The 13,562-nt window shown below is 41.5% G+C and overlaps 1 protein-coding gene across 1 annotated transcript in view; it reads left to right on the forward strand.

Moving 5' to 3' along the window:
- Nucleotides 1-13,562, forward strand: part of SPATA31F3 (SPATA31 subfamily F member 3) — a 167,675-nt gene that overhangs the window by 107,895 nt on the left and 46,218 nt on the right. The gene's annotated exons all lie outside the window — the stretch shown is intronic.

Below are 13,562 nucleotides of genomic sequence, written 5' to 3' on the forward strand. Positions count from 1 at the left end.
TCTGCTGCTGTTTTGTTCCTTCAGTTTTCTTTTGCTCTTATACTCCACATATGAGTGAAATCATTTGGTACTTGTCTTTCTCTGCCTGGTTTATTTCACTGAGCATAATACCCTCTAGCTCCATCCATGTTGTTGCGAATGGTAGGATTTGTTTTTTTCTTATGGCTGAGTAATATTCCATTGTGTATATGTACCACATCTTCTTTATCCATTCATCTACTGATGGACATTTAGGTTGCTTCCATTTCTTGGCTATTGTAAATAGTGCAGCGATAAACATAGGGGTGCATCTGTCTTTTTCAAACTGGGATGCTGCATTCTTAGGGTAAATTCCTAGAAGTGGAATTCCTGGGTCAAATGGTATTTCTATTTTGAGCATTTTGAGGAACCTCCATACTGCTTTCCACAATGGTTGAACTAATTTACATTCCCACCAGCAGTGTAGGAGGGTTCCCCTTTCTCCACAACCTCGCCAACATAGGCTGTTGTTTGTCTTTTGGATTGTAGCCATCCTTACTGGTGTGAGATGATATCTCATTGTGGTTTTAATTTGCATTTCTCTGATGACAGGCGATGTGGAGCATCTTTTCATGTGTCTGTTGGCCATCTGAATTTCTTCTTTAGAGAACTGTCTATTCAGCTCCTCTGCCCATTTTTTAATTGGATTATTTGCTTTTTGTTTGTTGAGGTGTGTGAGCTCTTTATATAATTTGGATGTCAACCCTTCATTGGATCTGTCATTTATGAATATATTCTCCCATACTGTAGGATACCTTTTCGTTCTATTGATGGTGTCCTTTGCTGTACAGAAGCTTTTCAGCTTGATATAGTCCCACTTGTTCATTTTTGCGTTTGTTTCCCTTGCCCAGGGAGATATGTTCAAGAAGAGGTCACTCATGTTTATGTCTAAGAGATTTTTGCCTATGTTTTTTTCTAAGAGTTTTATGGTTTCATGACTTACATTCAAGTCTTTGATCCATTTCGAATTTACTTTTGTGTATGGGGTTAGCCAGTGATCCAGTTTCATTCTCTTACATGTAGCTGTCCAGTTTTGCCAGCACCATCTGTTGAAGAGACTGTCATTTCCCCATTGTATGTCCATGGCCCCTTTATCGAATATTAGTTGACCATATATGTTTGGGTTAATGTTTGGGGGTCTCTATTCTGTTCCACTGGTCTGTGGCTCTGTTCTTGTGCCAGTACCAAATTGTCTTGATTACTGTGGCTTTGTAGTAGAGCTTGAAGTTGGGGAGTGAGATCACCCCCACTTTATTCTTCCTTCTCAGGATTGCTTTAGCTATTCGGGGTCTTTGGTGTTTCCATATGAATTTTTGAACTATTTGTTCCAGTTCGTTGAAGAATGTTGCTGGTAATTTGATAGGGATTGCATTGAATCTGTATATTGCTTAGGGCAGGATGGCCATTTTGACTATATTAATTCTTCCTAGCCAAGAGCATGGGATGAGTTTCCATTTGTTAGTGACCTCTTTAATTTCTCTTAAGAGTGTCTTATAGTTTTCAGGGTATAGGTCTTTCACTTCCTTGGTTAGGTTTATTCCTATTTATTTTATTCTTTTTGATGCTATTGTGAGTGGAATTGTTTTCCTGATTTCTCTTTCTATTGGTTCATTGTTAGTGTATAGGAAAGCCACAGATTTCTGTGTGTTAATTTTGTATCCTGCAACTTTGCTGTATTCCGATATCAGTTCTAGTAGTTTTGGAGTGGTGTCTTTAGGGTTTTTTATGTACAATATCATGTCATCTGCAAATAGTGACAGTTTAACTTCTTCTTTACCAATCTGGATTCCTTGTATTTCTTTGTTTTGTCTAATTGCTGGCTAGGTCCTCCAGTACTATGTTGAATAACAGTGGGGAGAGTGGACATCCTTGTCTTGTTCCCGATAGCAGAGGAAAAGCTTCCAGCCTCTCGCTGTTCAGTATGGTTGGCTGTGGGTTTATCATATTATGTTTGAGGTACATTATTATGTTGAGGTACTTGCCTTCTATACGCATTTTGTTGAGAGTTTTTATCATTAATGGATGTTGAATTTTGTCAAATGCTTTTTCAGCATCTATGGAGATAATCATGTGGTTTTTGTCTTTCTTTTTGTTGATGTGGTGGATGGTGTTGATGGATTTTCGAATGTTGTACCATCCTTGCATCCCTGGGATGAATCCCACTTGGTCATGGTGTATGATCGTTTTGATGTATTTTTGAATTCAGTTTGCTAATATTTTGTTGAGTATTTTTGCATCTACGTTCATGAGGGATATTGGTCTGTAGTTTTCTTTTCTGGTGGGGTTTTTGCCTGGTTTTGGTATTAGGGTGATGTTGGCTTCATAGAATGAGTTTGGGAGTATCCCCTCCTCTTTTATTTTTTGGAAAACTTTAAGGAGAATGTGTATTATGTCTTCTCGGTAAGTCTGATAAAATTCTGAGGTAAATCCGTTTGGCCCGGGGGTTTTGTTCTTTGATTACCACTTCAATTTTGTTGCTGGTAATTGGTCTGTTTAGATTTTCTGTTTCTTTCTTGGTCAGTCTTGGAAGGTTGTATTTTTCTAGGAAGTTGTCCATTTCTCCTAGGTTTTCCAGCTTGTTAGCATATAGGTTTTCATAGTACTCTCTAATAATTCTTTGTATTTCTGTGGGGTCCGTCTGATTTTTCCTTTCTCATTTCTGATTCTGTTGATTTGTGTTGACTCTCTTTTCCTCTTAATAAGTCTGGCTATAGGCTTATCTATTTTGTTTATTTTCTCGAAGAAGCAGCTCTTGGTTTCATTGATTTTTGCTATTGTTTTATTATTCTCAATTTTATTTATTTCTTCTCTGATCCTTATTATGTCCCTCCTTCTGCTGACCTTAGGCCTCTTTTGTTCTTCTTTTTCCAATTTCGATAATTGTGAAATTAGACCGTTCATTTGGGATTGTTCGTCCTTCTTTAAATATGCCTGGATTGCTATATACTTTCCTCTTAAGACTGCTTTTGCTGTATCCCACAGTACTTGGGGCTTTGTGTTGTTGTTGTTGTTTGTTTTCATATATTGCTGGATCTCCATTTTGATTTGGTCATTGATCCATTGATTATTTAGGACTGTGTTGTTAAGCCTCCATGTGTTTGTGAGCCTTTTTGCTTTCTTTGTACAGTTTATTTATAGTTTTATGCCTTTGTGGTCTGAAAAGTTGGTTGGTAGGATTTCAATCTTTTGGAATTTACTGAGCCTCTTTTTGTGGCCTAGTATGTGGTCTATTCTGGAGAATGTTCCATGTGCACATGAGAAGAATGTGTATCCTGTTGCTTTTGGATGTAGAGTTCTGTAGATGTCTATTAGGTCCATCTCTTCTAGTGTGTTGTTCAGTGCCTCTGTGTCCTTACTTATTTTCTGTCTGGTGGATCTGTCCTTTGGAGTGAGTGGTGTGTTAAAGTCTCCCAGAATGAATGCTTTGCATTCTATTTCCTCCTTTAATTCTGTTAGTATTTGTTTCACATATGTTAGTGCTCCTGTATTGGGTGCATATATATTTATAATGGTTATATCCTCTTGTTGGACTGAGCCCTTAATCATTATGTTATGTCCTTCTTTATCTTTTGTTACTTTCTTTGTTTTGAAGTCTATTTTGTCTGATACTGGTATCACAACACCTGGTTTTTCTCTCTGTTGTTTGCATGAAATATCTTTTTCCATCCATTGAATTTAAGTCTGTGCATGTCTTTGGGTTTGAGGTGGGTCTCCTGTAGGCAGCATATGGGTAGGTCTTGCTTTTTTATCCATTCTATTACTCTGTGTCTTTTGATTGGTGCATTCAGTCCATTTACATTTAGGGTGATTATTGAAAGGTATGTACTTATTGCCATTGCAGGCTTTAAGTTTGTGGTTACCAAAGGTTCAAGGTTAGCTTCTTTACTATCTTACTGTCTAACTTAACTCGTTTATTGGGGTATTGTAAACACAGTCTGATGATTCTTTATTTCTTTCCCTTCTTATTCCTCCTCCTCCCTTCTTCATATGTTGAGTGTTTTGTTCTGTGCTCTTTTTAGGGGTGCTGCCATCTAGAGCAATCCGTGTAAGATACCCTGTAGAGGTGGTTTGTGGGAGGCAAATTCCCTCAATTTTTGCTTGTCTGGGAAATGTTTAATTCCTCCTTCATATTTAAATGATAATCGTGCTGGATACAGTAATCTTGTTTCGAGGCCCTCTGTTTCATTGCATTAAGTGTATCATGCCATTCTCTTCTGGCCTGTAGGGTTTCTGTTGAGAAGTCTGATGATAGCCTGATGGGTTTTCCTTTGTAGGTGACCTTTTTTTTCTCTCTGGCTGCCTTTAATACTTTGTCGTTTTCTTTGATCTTTGCCATTTTAATTAATTATGTCTTGGTGTTGCCCTCCTTGGATCCCTTGTCATGGGAGTTCCATGTACCTCTGTGGTCTGAGAGACCATTTCCTCCCCTAGTTTGGGGAAGTTTTCAGCAATTATTTCTTCAAAGACACTTTCTATCCCTTTTTCTCTCTCTTCTTCTTCTGGTACCCCTATAATGTGGATATTGTTCCGTTTCGATTGGTCACTCAGTTCTATTAAAATTCTTTCATTGCTGGAGATCCTTTTATCTCTCTCTGAATCAGCTTCTCTGCGTTCCTGTTCTCTGTTTTCTAGTCCATTAATGGTCTCTTGCATCTCGTCCATTCTGTTTTGAAGTCCTTCCAAAGCTTGTTTTATTTCTGTATTCTCCCTCCTTAGTTCTTCCATATTTCCATCAGCATGGTTATGACTTTTGTTTTGAATTCTTTTTCAGAAAGACTGATTAAATCTATCTCCCTGGGTTCCTTTTCAGGGGAAGATGTAGCAGATGTCGAAGCTATCTGGGTTAGTCTTGTCTGTATCAAATTTTTTTGCATTTTCATGTTGATAGGTGCAGTGGTGAGCTATTGGCTTTCTGACAGCTGGGACAGCTAAGGCTTTCCACTTGCTCCTGGCCTCTTTACTGGGACAATTGCGACCCCTAGTGGCTTTTGTTGGGCAATTGCAGGTAGACTGGGTCTCTGTATCTTGGCCGGCTGGTATGGAGGAAGCTCCCTTGCTGTGTGCGTAGCCAGCATCAGGCTCCTGCTCTGTTATGGCGGGGCCCTGGAGGGGTAATGGACAGGGGGCTGTTTGGCTGTTTACCTCTGTGGGGGTTCTCAGAGCTGTTGCCCAGGGGGTTAGTGCACCCGGAGTTCCCTGGAATTTCCAGCTGCTGGACTGTGACCCAGGATGCTTCCGTCCAGCTGTGGCATCCCTGTCAATTGAAGACTTTCAAAAAGCACTCGCTTTTCTTTGTCACAGGGGCACCAGCTTCAGGACCCGCTCAAAGATCTTGCTGCCCTGTTTCCCTAGTTTCCAGCACCCCACGTATGCACTGTGTCTGTGCTCTGGTACGGATGGCTAGGGCTGGGTGATTATCAGTCCTGGGCTCCCTCTCCCTCCACACTCTGACTCCTCTCCTCCCGCCGGGAGCTGGGGTGAGGGGTGCTTGGGTCCTGCCAGGCTGGGGCTTGTATCTTACCCCTTTCACCAGGCACTGGGTTCTCGCGGGTGTGGATGTAGTCTGGCTGTTGTCCTGTGTCTTCTGGTCTCTCTTTTAGGATTAGTTGTATTTGTTGGATTTTCAAATATATATATATGTTTTTGGGAGGAGATTCCCACTGTCCTACTCACACTGCCATCTTGGCTCCACCCCTGTAGTGCCCCTTTCTTGACTGTCAGCATTGGAAATACTTCCCATGGCTTAGGAATCACCAATTTTATGAATATTGGAGGTTGCCAGTGGGGCAACCAGGGCTTGTACTGGACATGCAGTATTCACTACCAGCATCCACCGTCTAGTACCAGTATCCAGTATGCAGTATGGCAATATTGGCAATTTCAGCTGAAGGATCCAGGGTTCAGAGCAGCAGCATCTTCACTGGACTGGTTCTCACGTGTGATTTAGACTGTGTTTACTCTATGCAGCATCCTTTTATTCCTGTCTGATTTTTTATCTTGGATTTTCAGTCTTTCTAGGGATTCTCCAAGCTACAATAAACTCCTTTTCTAATTAAGTCGGCTAAAGTTGTTTTCTGTTGACTGACTGGTAACCTGACTAGTATTTGCATCCTGCTGTGCCTTGCTCCATAGTTTTGCTGTCTAAAACGTATCTTCTTTTAAAAGTCAGGTCAGGCATTATTTCTTCCACACCAACTAAAGTAGTATCCCTTCTTTGTACTTATATAGTACCCTGTTCTTATCCTTACCATCATTTCTGCCATTTACCTGCTGGATTTCTATCTCTTTTACTAAAGTGCAAGTTTCTTTAAGGGCAGAGACCATGTTTATTCTCAGTGTCTGAGATTTAGTGGGTACTCAAAGGCACAAACATAAATGTTTGATGGATATTATTTTTAATGTCCTTAAATTGTGTATTTGCCTCAAAACTGAATTATTTGCAATGTTGAACTCATTGTTATGTAGATCTGCTGGGGCCATGGAAGCCAGTGGAAACTCTGGGTCATTCTTTAAAGCTCAGTTGCTTAGTTTACAGCAAATGAAACTTAGGTAATTTCTAGGATTTGTTTTCTGGTTCTAAAATATTTAAAAGGAAGTTTTTTCTACTTAAGTAGGGCTACCACACTGAGGAGAGTAGTTGATAAGTATGTTATTTTTTCTGCAGTTATTTCTAATTTGTGCCAGAAGAAGTATGTGACTTATTAATGGGACTGGTTTAAAGTCCAGTAAAATCCTAGATAAATAAAGTGTTTAGAACTAGAGAAAGGAGGAAAAATAATAATATAGGAAGAAAAATCTGGCCATGGAAAGACTTTTTATATGCTCTTTGAGAACTGGGATATGTTACTCTTTTTATTTCTCACAATAGTTCACACATAGTACATACACTAATTAATTATGTTTGTATATATTTACTAAGTTCCTTCTTACTCTAAAATTCTTTGATTCTCTAATTTGAGACAGCTCAGGAAATATTTAGACCAATAGAATATGTACTTCTAGAGGAAGCAGACAGTGATTTTTGACCAAGAAGATTGCAGATTTAGATAGGCTTTAAGTCTTATAGTAGACTGAGTAAGGAAGCCAGGAAGAATTTTTCTAAATCTGGACTTTGGGTCTTCTCTTTGTACCTGTAAGAGCCCACTATTGTAAATAGTTTTGAAATCCTTTGGACCTTTGGTGATTGTTGGGAACACTCTTGTACATGTTCTTAATCTGCTCTAAGAGGTCCTGTGCTTTATGGGAATAGTTGAAACTAATTGAAGCATTTGGAAGCCCCTGGAGAGCCAGTGAGTGGTCCTCTGAGAGGATTCTTACTCCAGCAAAGCATGCAAGATTTGAAATTAAGTGTTAGAATTAGTGATCCACCAGCTCAAGAGCAAGCTCCAAGGCATTGTCACTCCTAAGAGGAGACAGGTAGATCAAGCTCCTAGGCAGGATTCTTGTTCTGAGTGCCTCTGTGGGAAAGCAGTAAACAAAGATAATAGACTTGGGAGAAGGGACTCTGAGCTGGCAGAGAGTGTGAGTATAGATTGGGGGTATAGAAATTAAAGTTCATAGTCTAGTGGGAAAGACAGGTAAGTAGCAGTGGATTTACCATGAAAATAACTTGCACAGGCCCTTTCCAAGGCCCTGGAAAGGGCATAGCAAAATATTATATTAGTAATATTTTTCTTAAAAATGCCCCCTCACACATATGAAACCAAATTGCATAAGCTTCAGGGCTCATAAAACCTAGATCTGCCCTTGCATTCAAGTACATCAACAAGTACAGCATGTTGTAGCAAAGTATCACAAAGAGATTCTCATAGTTCTGGTGGAAGCTCTAAAGAAAGGCATCCTACTCAAGGTGGCATTTGAATAGAGAGAGAATTCATCTACCAGGAGGGCTGGGATTCTTGTCTTTTTATTCATCATGAAGTCTCTAATACCTAGAACATTGCCTGGCACATATCAAGTGGTCAACAAACATTGTGGTGAAAGAATAAGGAGTGAGTCACAGTAGACAGTTGGGGAGTGTTTATGTGCGAAAGGACTAGAAGCCTGATGAGGTAGGTGCCTTGAGGGGGAATAGCGAGTGATGTGGCTAGATAATACCTAGTCAGGAGACAAGGCATGCAGGTTTCTTTTATACTCTGCTCAGGTTTTGGACTATCTTATAGACTCGGGTGAACCAACTGAAGTCTTTAAGCTGACTATTCTCAGCCAATGACTGAGTATCCCTGAGCAGGGATACTAAGGCCAGTCTTGCAACATGTAGGATTCCTCTGATAGGCTGTCTTGGCTTGAGGATTTCCCATTGGCCTTGCTGAAATTTTATTTAAACTGCATGACAGTCTAAGACACTTCCTACCCAACCTTCCTTCTTTCCCTCTCTTACACACAAGGGTCATACTTGCATCATGTTCTTACAACTCTTCCAGCCTTCTTTGATTCCCTCCCCATTTTCCCTCACAGGAGCTTACCCTGTCCTCACCACAATTCTCTTGTATCTAATTTCATTTTGACATCTGCTTCTTAAATGATTCAACCAACACGCATGGTCCAAGAAAATACATGGTAAGATAGGGTTCTGGGTATGGTTCACCCATTTCTCAGTGAGCAAAGATATTCCTTCCTGGTGGTATGTGAAGAATGAATAATCCCTGGCACACGTGGTAATCTAATTGCCAAAGATTTCACTGAAAGTGGCCTGGGAAAACTTCCTGGTTGAGAGGATTGATTTACTGGTGCAGTGATTCAGTCATTCGGAAGAGATGGGGGAAACAATGTATACAAAGACAGTGGAGTTGGCTGGCTATTGCTAAGCTGAATTGGCACTTGCTCAGAGGGATATTGAGAATCAGAGGGTTATTAATAAATAATGTCTAAGTATGAAAGCCCTCATATATTACAGTGGGAAGAGAGGACATAGCTGAGTAGCAAACAGATCTGTTTAGAGCAGCAGAGCTCCATAGATATTTAAATAGTTGGTCAAGGCAGGTCTGTTATGCTAGGGTCATAGTCCTGACTGTGAAAACCTATGGTTCATGACTTATGGGATAGGGACATTTGGATGGATGCTTCTAAGGATTTTGGCTCTGAAGACTCCCCTGAACCCTAAGAATTTGCAAAAGTGACCTACTCTTCCACAGTAAGAGCTCACACTTCTGTATTGATAGATATAATAAGTTTAGAATCTCTCCCTCCATAAAGCAACAGGTACCCCCCTCAGTAGCCCTACCTGCTCTCCTGGCTGTTAGGGTTAAATACTCGCATAACCTGGCTGGGGAAGTGCTGGACCTGATAAAAGAGGAAAGCTCTTATACACTGAAGGAACTGTAAGAATTAGGTAGCATGTACTGGCAGAAGCAGGGTAGTATATCTGGTATTGTATATTGAGAGTGCTTTATCAGTATTGCTGGATTTAACACATGATTTAATACACTGGCAAAACCCTAATGGATGGGGTGATTCTTAAGAGTCTCTAAAAAATTGATGGATAATGCTGAGTGAGGTAGAAATACTTGAGATATCCTGGCAGATTGTAGAAGGAATAAAGAGACTGAGGGAAGTGGACAAGCAGCAATGACTATATTATGTGAGGCCACAAAGCATACCAGTAGATTATGTTCCATGGAAGAGCTCAGAAGACACACCATTTTCCAAGGCTATCAGGAAAGTTCTGGTGAGAATAGCACCAGCATCATAGTGGCAGCTTTTCTCTGAAGGTCAGGGCTGATTGTAGGAGAGGTGGTCATGGAGCTGGGCTCATTAATATCCATGGGGATGATAAACTTCAGTGTAATAGAGGCCATATAATTGTAAGGGCCTTGAAGGTCTGAGGGGACAGCCAAGGACTTGAGCTGCCTGGAGCTGTGAAGATGGTAATAAAGCATCATCTCCAGGAGAAGAAGAGATAGCAACACCATGGCAAGTATATGCTATGATGATTCCCCCAGTTCTTCTTCCAAACCTGTGGCAGTTCACTTGGGTGATTGTATACTGGGGAAGGGAAAACACCCAGACACATTTTGAGGGCTTTTAGACACATAGTCTGAGTTGGCATTGATACCTGGAGACCCAAAGCATCATTATAGTTCTAATAGAGTAGGGGCCAGGTAATAAATGAAATCCTCACTAAAGTTGACTCAGCGTGTGTCTGCTGGGTTTGTGGATACACTCAGTGGTCATTTCCCCTGTTCCTGATTGCACTGATATACTCGGAAGTTAGAGTAATCCTCACACTGGGTTCCTAGTCTGTGAGGTAAAAGATATAGTAAGGAAGGCCAAGTAGAAGGTTTGAAACTGTTCTCACTTTTCTTCCTCTCCCAACTAAGATTGTAAATGAGAAACAATATCACATCTGAGGAAAATAAGGAAGACATGGCTGGCTTAAACAAGCAGTAGCCTTCATCATAGCTGATATGCCAGGTATGGTCTAATTGCAAGAGCAGATTGATAAGTCTTTAGATTCATGGAATATGGCCATTTATCTGACAAAAGCTCATTGATGAAATCTGGCCTGCCTGGGCATCCTACAGAGCCATCATACTAATCCACTTCATTGATGGCATACTGATGTGCTCCAGAGGCTGGGAGATAAACCCTACAAAGATCCAGGAACCTGACATTTCAGTGAAGTTTTTAGGATTCCAATGGTAAGAAGTATGTTGGGATGCTCTCTACTGTAAAACAAATTGCTGTATCTTGTATCTCCTATCACAAAGATGGAAGCACAGTGCCAGTAGTCCTCTTTGGGTTCTGGAAGCAATATATTTCACATCTAGAATCATTGCTCTTGCTCATATACCAGGTGGCATGGGAGGCTTTGGGTGAGACCTGGAAAAGAAAAGGGCTCTGCCAAAAGGACCTGGAGGACCCTATGGTGTTGGAAGGGTCAATAGTAGGAGAAGATACAGTATGGAGCTTATGTTAAGCTACAGTGGGGCAATCACAATGCAGGCTCATGGAATTCTGGCTCCTGCTGCCTCAGAATGTTCAACCTGTCAGCAATAGAGACCAAATGCTGAGCCCTTGATGGGGCACTGTTCCTTAAGACCAACGAGCCACTTGGTGGCAGGGCCAAGTACAACCTATACTGGCCAATCAACTACATTGGGCCCCTCCTACAGTGGAAAAACCGGTAGTTCATTCTCACAGGGATAGATGTCTTTGGGTATGAGTTTGCATTTTCTACGTGTAATGCCTCAGCCAGCATCACTATTTAGGGGCTTATGGAATGTCTGATCCCCAGGCAGCTTTCTCACACAGCTTAGAATCCCAACATGCCATTCACTTCACAGTGAAGGATGTGTGAAATGGGCCCATGATCAAGATCCACTGGTCACATCACATACTGTACCCTCCTGGGGCAGCTAGTCTCAGAAAATGTTGGGACATCCTTTTAAAGGCACAGCTAAAGTGCCAGCTTGGTGGCAACACTCTGAAAGCCTGGATCATCATTCAAGATGCAGTATGTATAGAGAGAACTTTATGTGGTGTTAGGTCCACAGTGGGAATAGCACAGAGGTCTGGAGACCAAGGTGTAAGCAGTAGTAACCCCACTTACCGTTACTCATAATGACCCAATGGTAGATTTTGTACTTCCTGTCCCTGCAACTCTAGCTTTGCAGAGTTGGAGGGCTTGATCCCCAAAGAAGGTGTGCTTTTGCCAGGGAGCACAGCAAAAATCCCACTGAACTATAACCTGTGGCTGCCACCAGGGGATTTTGAACTCCTTGTGTCCAAGGACCAGCTTGAGAAAAGTCATCATATTGGTAGAAGTAAACTACACTGATCAGTGGGAGAAGGGAAGGCTGCTTTATAGTGGGGACAGGGAGGAAATATGTGTGGAATCTGTGTCATGCTGCTGGGTATCTCTGATATCCCCTTGCCCCCTTGAATGGACACATGAAGCAACTCCAACCTAAGAAGTGTGTGATCACCAGTAGTATCATTTCTAGATCCTTCAGGAGTGAAGACATGGGTCATAGTACCAGGTAAGCCACCAAGACCAGCCAAGTGACAGATGACACTGAGGGGAATTTAGAATGGAGAAGGCAGGGTATAAGTACCAGTTGTACACCTGAGATCAACAGCAGTGATGAGGGTTATAGTTTGTTCCACTAACCTGGCCCTTCCTCAGGAAGAGAAGGCTGGGAACCATGGAGGAACTTCTCCCCGGTCCCCTGTGGAAAAGATGTGTACAGCCATGAGAAGTGCCTCTCAGATCTACTGTGGGGAGCATAACTGACTGATGCCCCCAGCTGCTGTGTTCTAAATATATCCCTGCATTTGCTCCAAGGCCGTATTTCCATTGGTCTGTTCTCTGCCAGGATGGTACACAGCAGGGATGTTACAGCAGACCCATTCCTGTAAGACAGAGGACTCCCCAGAATTATGACTTTGGCCTGAGGGTTCTATAATGGCTTTGCAGGAACTTTCTGAAAGCCCCTGGCAATCTAAGGCTCTTCCTATCCTACCTTCCTTACTCCCCTCTCTCCTTCCCAACGGTGAGATGTGTATCACTATCTGACAGATCTCAGCTTTCTCCAGCTCCCTCCCCATTTTCTTTCACAGGCATCTGCCCCTCGACCCCCCCCCCTTTTTTTTGCAAGTTAATCTGATCTTGGTGTCTTCTTCTTAGAGGATCTGAACTAACACAGGTAGGTATAAATTTACCCATTTTATAGGTAAAGAAACTATGCTTCAGAGTAGTTAAGTAACCTGCACAAGGTTACACAGCCAGTAAGTGGCAGAGCTGCAATTTAAATCCAGAATTATCTGGCTTCAAAGCCTGTGTACCTAGATTTCATATTCCTGTTTTCCTGTGTCTGTAGTTGCTGTTAGCTACATTCTCCCTTAATTCCCTGGAAAGGCTTTTGAGAATTCTAGTCCATTTCTACCCTAAAGAGGCAGGAGAAGTTTTTGACCAAACCTGTAGTAGAATGTGAAAGGAAGAACATTGTACTCCTGGAGTTGGTAACAGTTGCTAAGTTTAAAGAGTCCCCCTGGGGAAGGAAAACCGCAGGGAACAAGCACCTTTGCTGACTTCTTCCCCTTCTCTGCCTGGAAAATCTTCCTGGATAGTTTAACTGTCAAAGTTCAGAGTTTTCTTCTTTTATAAGAGAAACCATATGCCTTTATACCCATTATCTTGTTAGAACATGGCCCTCCTCACACAAAGCCTTCTATACTTTTGTCAGATTTCCTCATTTTTATTAAATATAAAACACAAAATTTCTAAGGTTAACACTGGAATAAAATCAGTGGCTACCTGTGTGACCTAGGCACTTTGCCAGTGGAATTCATTCACCTCTTCCTGATTAGCCTCCTTCACCACACTGGCCTAAGGAGACAATGTTCTTTTATCATTCTGCTTCTCACATGGACACAGGGATTTTGTGAGATCTCTATAAAAAGCTGAAATATATGAATGAGACATGAGTAAAGGATAATAAAAGGGAAACCAACCTTGAACTGCCATGAATCTGTTGTAGGCAATATGGCTTGCAAGTCAGCTGTATTTGCAGAGGCTGAAGGATGCTTTCCACCCCAGGCCA

This window comes from Manis javanica, chromosome 2 (genome assembly GCF_040802235.1).
Source record: "Manis javanica isolate MJ-LG chromosome 2, MJ_LKY, whole genome shotgun sequence".
Lineage (NCBI taxonomy): Eukaryota > Metazoa > Chordata > Mammalia > Pholidota > Manidae > Manis > Manis javanica.